This window comes from Callorhinus ursinus, unplaced genomic scaffold (genome assembly GCF_003265705.2).
Source record: "Callorhinus ursinus isolate GAN/ISIS: 27379988/994484 unplaced genomic scaffold, GSC_fseal_2.0 scaffold15, whole genome shotgun sequence".
NCBI lineage: Eukaryota > Metazoa > Chordata > Mammalia > Carnivora > Otariidae > Callorhinus > Callorhinus ursinus.
Genome location: NW_027397077.1, coordinates 38,451,194 through 38,458,405, shown reverse-complemented (window position 1 = coordinate 38,458,405; position 7,212 = coordinate 38,451,194).

The window sequence follows — 7,212 nt, the reverse complement described above, 5'->3', positions numbered from 1 at the left end:
GCTGTGGGGCCCTGGCAGGGTGACGTGGTGAGAGAGCCTGTCGAGGCTGCTTCTGGGGAGGACTTGCATGTGGGAGGTCAGTTGGGGTGCTCTTGGGATCAAGCTGTGTGAGGAAAAGTCGAGCTGCAGGGCAGTCCCAACAGAGGCCTCAGCCAATGCCGGGAGGGCATGGGAGCCAGGTGGCCCTTCAGGGGTGACCTGGAGAAGGCCTTGGCTCTGGGCCTTGAGCCATCAATGCTACCTGAGCTGGGGAGCATGTGCCTGGGTCCCCGGGAGGCCCTGCCGTGTGCACCCTGGCGCCCGCTCCTTAAAGCACCCCACTGCAGGGAAGTGAGCAGGCCCTTATGGTAGCAGGCCAGGGTCTATTCAGAAAGTTGGTGAGTTTGGGGTTCCCTGGGGAATCAAGACTGGTGGAATCCGGGAGCTGTGATGTGCCCATGATTCAGGTTATGTTTCTTTTGTGTTCCATAACTCCCCAGCTGAGTGTTGTGAAGTGAGTCTGCCTGGTTCTAGAGACTTAAAGGCCCACCTCACTAACGTCCTTGGGTTGGGGGGCAAGTGAGGAGCAGAAGCCTGGAAGGGGTGAAAGAGAGAAGGGGAGAGCGTCAGACCAGAGTGGCAAGGGACAACACACCCAGTCCATATTAGTGCCATGCCGAGCATTCCTTGGGAACTTCCAGAAGGACCTGGGAGGATACTGGTGGAAGTGCGGCTTTCCTGTTGTCAAGGAGACAGAGGTTCAGACTATTATCACTCAGCCAGAGAAGGGAAGGGTGGCAGGGTGACCTTCTGGAAGGCCAAGGAATTACAGTCATCAATTTCATAACTCCTCCATTGTTTTCCTGGTCAGCCGGGAAAAACACTGGGTAGCCAGACTTACAGGGACCAAGCTGTTTTCTGGCTAGGTCCGTGCAAACCACGTCACTCTGTTTTCCCCCAGCTCCTTACAGTGACATATAATGATGCACAAAAGTGTTTGTAGTTTCTACATTAGGACCTTAGTGCCAACAGTTCTTGCTTGAATCCTGGCTTTGCCGCACATGAGCTGTGTGACCTTGGTTAAGTCACCTCACCTGCTTTTTTATCCATAAGGAGATAAGGTAGATATGGATTTTTGTAAGGGTTGATGCAGGAAGGCACCCATGAAAGCATGTCCTTTCATCGTTGGCATTTGGGAGGCATCAGAAGACCTCAGTCTTTTTTGTCTCTGTAGTTAGGAGCCCATGCCTTGGACCTGAAAGGATGTGCCAATTTTCCTGGCTCTCGGGGAGAGGAGGGTGCTTGGGTGCCGTGTTCCAGGAACCGCCCACTTGGGCAAGTTTCTTATTTGTGCCAAGACCATTCTCTTCCACTCCATCCTTGACTCCTGCCATGGGCACGACTGGTCTCCATCTACCCAGGCTGCAGATAAGCCAGGAACAATGTTATCGTGGTTGCCAGGCCCTTTAGGGCAGAATTCCTTTGTTGGGCAGTCTTGGCTCCTGTGGGGGTTCTGGGTGGATCCAGGGTTAGATGAAGTGCTGAGAGGGCCTGCGGCAGGGCCTGGCTCCTAGTAGATGCTCAATGAGGGTTCACTGGATGAATAAGTGACAGAGAGCTCTATGAGCTGGTGGGTGAGACCTTCTTCTGGAAAGAGCAAGACTGGCTTTGGAATCAGCGCTCACATATCCCTGAGTGTCAGGGGAGGGGGACAAGGCTGTCTCTGGAGTTAGGAGGCTCCAGACTGACTTCTGACCCTGTGATCCTGGGCAACTCCATTTCTTTGAGCCTTTTAAAAACATCTGTCATGTGGAGATAGGGACAACAATTTGTCAAGTGTTGGTGAGGATGCAGAGCAGCTGGGACCCTTCTGCCCTGTTGGTGGGAATGCAAAATGGTGCAGCTGCTGTGGAAAATAGTATAGTGGCACTTCAAAAAAATTAAAAATAGAGCTACCATATGATGCAGCAATTCTGCTTCTGGGCCTAGACCCAAAAGATCTGAAGGTAGGGTGTTGAACAGATATTTGTACACCCATGTTCCTAGCAGCACGATTCACAGTAGCCAAAAGGTAGAAGCAACCAGATGTCTATCGATGGGTGAACAGGGAAAGAAAATGTGGTCTATATATAGAAAGGAACATTATTCAGCCTGAAAAAGGAGGACAATTCTACTATATGCTACCATGTAGGTGAATCTTGATGAAGAAAGCCAGTCACCAAGGGACAAATACTGTATGATTCCACTTATATGAGGTACCTCAAATTCCTAGAGACAGTAAGTAGAATGGTGGGGTGCCAGGGGTTGGCGGGGAGGGGAATGAGGTGTTAGTGTTTAAAGGGGACAGAGTTTCAGCTGAGGATGAAGAAAAAGTTCTGGAGATGGATGGTGGTGGATGGTTGTACAGTGTGAATATACTTAATGCCACTGAACCATACACTTGAAAATAGTAAAGATGGTCAATGTTATGTTATGTGAACTTTTCCACAATAACATTTTTAAAGGGCTGTACATCCACCACCACCTTCATGACAACAACTTGCCTTGATTGGATTTGAGCCTTTTCACTTGCCTACATGAAAAATGGCTGAATCCTGAATAATTTAAAATTCTGGGTGAATTCTGGATGCCATCAACTCATCCGTGTATGGTTATGGTGCCCCTTTGGGGTCAGAAGGGGAGAGGAGATATGGAATAGATGACGTCTGTATTTGAATGTCCCGGAGGTTACTCAAGGTGGAGATGCCACCAACTGAGACATCTTTGACTCTAAAATGCTCCCCCAATTCTCACTGTGGTCATTACTGTTACCCTCATAAGATTTGTGCCCTTGAAGGAGAAACATGAAAACCCATGGGTTGACAAAAGAATGACCTCACTATGGTATCTAACCCACTATTATGTCTTCATCGTGAGTCCAAGGAAGTACCCTTTGCCCCCATAAAAGGAAAATCTAAGACAGATAGGAGGGTTATCACATTAAATATCTACTGGTTGTATCTTTTCTTTTTTTTCATGAACAACTACTCAACATCACTCAGCATCAGGGAAATCCAAATCAAAACCTCAATGAGATACCACCTCACACCAGTCAGAATGGCTAAAATTAACAAGTCAGGAAATGACAGATGTTGGCGAGGATGTGGAGAAAGGGGAACCCTTCTACTGGTTGTATCTTGAAATAACTATCGTAAGAAAGCACTTGGAATGCTGATTTGTCCTGAGTGGGTTCCTTATGTCAGTGTTTTTGAAAGTGTAGACCGGGCACCTGGGTGGCTTGGTCATTTAAGCATCTGCCTTCGGTTCAGGTCATGATCCCAGGGTCCTGGTATGGAGCCTTGCATTGGGCTCCTTGCTCCACAGGGAGTCTGCTTCTCTCTCTCCCTCTGCCTGTCCCTCCCCCTGCTTCTGCTCTCTCTCTCTGTCAAATAAATAAATAAAGTGTAGACCACCTGAGTTGGAATTGCTTGGGGCTCTTGTAAAAAGAGACACAATCCAGGGTTCTACCTCAGACGTACTTAATCAGGATTTCTGGGGGTGGAGCCTGGGAATTTGTATTATTGACAAACCCCTTAGTGATTCCTACTGACTGAGAAGCAAGAGCCCGGGGCCAGCCCAAGTGAATTAATTAGGAAGCCTGGGACAGACAGTGGCCATCTTGGGTAGCCACCATTTTGGTGGGAGAAAAACCAGTGGTGACCACCAGGGGACTGAGGTGTAGTAGTAGGGAATTGGCAAGCAGGAGGCTGGGCTAACCTGATCATTTCTTTAGTCTCAGAAGGGGCAGATTCTGCCCCCTTTTTGCTAGAGTCCAGAGATGGTAGTTTTTGATTGACATATGGTGTGCAGGGAAGGCAAATCTGTATTCAGAGTATCTGTTTCAGAAGAACAAAGTGTTTCCCTTTCCATGATGGAAGTGGTTAAATATAATCAACCTGTCGCCAGGTCACTGGCTAATCACCTCAGAGAATAGTGCCATATCGGGACTCAGTGTTTGGTCTTTGGTGCTGGTGGACTGAGCACTCAGTGGTAGCCTGGCCAGCGTCAGTGAGTGGAAGCCCGTGCATAACCTCCCTCCCTGCCACTTGGACCCACCGGGCCATGGCAGCAATGGCGGAGGAGAGAGCCTGACTGGTGCCCACAAATGGGTCATGCTGTCAACTTGGTTATTTAAAATCCCCCTCTGCTGAAGTTACCCTTTGGTGAGCATTAACATGGGATACAAATCTCTTCACATTCTTTAGCCATTCAGAGAAATCTATCAGTATCCCTCTTCCTCAAACCTCCTTGGCACCAATTTTTCAGTAATGTTCCTTCCAAAGTTCCTGACCATCCAGCTAAACCATGTTCCACAGTCCATGAATTGGTATAGACCCTCACCTTGTCATTTCTTGTGGGCAAAATGCACAACCAGGTGCACAGTTCCTGGTTCTGCCCCTGGGAGGATTTCCCTTCACCTGTCCTCAGAGATGCTCCATAAAGGGACTGTCATGCTTCAGTGTCCATTTTTGGGCTTTGAACACAGTTTTCTGTAACCATGACATACCCTCAAGACCCCGAGACCAACAAGTGAGGTTACATAGACTTTATTTCCAAGAACAAACAAGGTTCACAGTCAGAAATAAATGGGTAGAGTCTGCTCTGGGACACCTATGTTCATTCAGCAGCTGTTTCATGAGTACTTACAACATGGACAGAACGGGTAGTGATGGGTCCTATCATGGACCACTAAGGACCAGTTCAGGAAGGAAGAACTCAAAGGAACCCACTTCCTGACATCAACAGCAATGAGACAGAACGAGTTGAAGAAGCCTCCTTGGTGCCTCTCTTTTCCCACCCAAAGCCCCTTTGGTACTCGTGGGAGGTGGGTACCAGTATTAACTTCGTGCTGGCCTGGGTCCTTGAATGAATGATGCTTGTTCCTGCCGACACCATGAATCCTAGGTGGTAATGGGTACATTCCTTGCCCTCAGTCACTCAAGCACACTGTTACAGACAGCTTTCCTGTCTTGATGCCTAAGCAAGATGAGAAAGGTCTAGCAGTTGGTTTATTTTTGTAAATATTTTTTATATAAATAGATTTTTATATATTTACAAAATATTTATATTTTGTAAATATTTATTTTATAAAATACCAGTATTGGTATTTTAAGAGTTGTGTATTAACCTACTGCTGTGAGATCTGACTCATATGCAGCAAGGACTATCACCCCCTTTGATCTGCACCTCCTGGTTCTTAAGATACCACTCAGGGTTATCTACTTTGTGCAGGCTCCAGATTTCTGGTTTCTTTCATACTCTGCTCTGTTTAACATTCTGATCCTTCTGTTTGCCGTTTAAATAATTTCCTATGGTTGTTTCTTTCAAATGCTGAGGAGGGTTTTAGGCAAGCATACATTGCAGCTTAAAAAGTACTTGAGGTATAAAAAACCTATCATCTATCTATCTATCATCTATCTATCTATCTATCTATCTATCTATCTATCTATCTATCTATATCTATCATCTATTTATCTATCATCTATCTATCATCTATATCTGTCATCTATCTATCATCTATCTATCATCTATATCTATCTATCTATCATCTATCTATCATCTATATCTATCTATCTATCATCTATCTATCATCTATATCTATCTATCTATCATCTATCTATCAATCTATCTATTATCTATCTATCTATCTATCTATCTATCTATCATTTATCTATCTGCCGGTCCATCGTCTATTGTGTTTAGGCTCAAACACACACACACACACACACACACACATTATGTTTAGAGTTAAATATACACACACCTAGGCACACACATTCATGGCAATTCTGTTACCATGGAGACAGTTCTACAATGGCTTAAAAATTGCTTAATGTATAAAAGTATTAAAAGACTATATCCAGTAGGGCACACACAGTTCCACTAAAAAAAAAAAGACCATATTTATTCCTCAGGATCTGGGTCTTTCCCATGAACATGCAGTAATGAAACTTACAAAATTCTCAAATTTAAGAAATTCAGTGCCCCTACTGACCATAAAAACCTATTTGTAGGCATTGAGTCATTTGCCTGTATTTAAGAAGTGTTTGCCAAATTATTGGTACTGCTTTTTTATTTTTATTACTGCTACTAGCATCCTGTTGAGGGTGGGCAGTGAATGATGAGGGTGAAAGCAGTACAGAGAGATGAAAAGGGCCCTTGAGACCATCTGTGTGTGTGTCATGGCCGTCCATCCAAGACAGGCCAGTCACTTCCAGGTACTTCCTTGGGTGAGTGCAATAGCCAGTCTTCACTGAGGGGTCTCATGGGACAGCCCCATGGTCAGTGCTGGGCTGGGCAAGCCCGGGCATGGGGCACTTGCTTTGCCCTATGGTGGAAGGCTGCCCTGGCCAGAGATGGGAGGGGTCATTGCCAAGGATGCAGGGCAGGTGGCTACAGCTCACAGATGTCTGCTCCCACCACCAGGAGACCCAGGTCCAGGTGTTCATTGTTTAGACTCATCCAGAAGAGAGGAGTGATCCTCCAAGCGTCAGGTTGAAGGAGTTTCGAACTCCAATGCAGAAGGTTCAGGAAGAGGCTTTGAGAAACCCACAGCTGCTTTGCAGGGGCCTGGGCTGGCGTGGTGGGAGAAGGGACCACGCAGCCCGGGGTGGGAGCTGGCTCTGCCCACCATGTGCTGCATAGCTTTGGAGCATCGCCTCATCCCAGCCTCATTGCTTCCCCAGTGAGGAGGAGGAGGTTGACGCTCAAGACTTCAGAGACCCCACCCATATCATCTCTCCCCCAGGGGAGGTAACCTCTGTGTTATTTCATTTCTCTGTATCCCCTCCCCCTGCCCCCACAGTACTTAGAAGCCTGCCTCTGACAGATGAGCAAGTGAGCACAGTGCTCAGGAGCTCCGACTTGAGAGTCAGATCAATGAGGGTTCGAGTCCTGGCTCCGAAAAATGGGCACCCTGAAAGGGCCCATACAACCACAGGGTTGTACGAGGACACAGGTGACTAGAAGCACCCCGTCAGAGCCTGATGAGTAGAAGTTCTTATGAATAGGAGCTCCAAGGACCCCTGTAGACTGGGTCCAGAGCAGCAGCTCTGATGGACATGGCCTCCCCAAGATGTTTCCCTTGGTTGTATTCAAATCGGGTAACAATGGGCCTGGCGTTCTGGGAGGGGCCGAGGGTGGTCCCTCAGATGCCGGTGGCCAGAGCCCACAGGGAGGTCAAACACCTCCTGG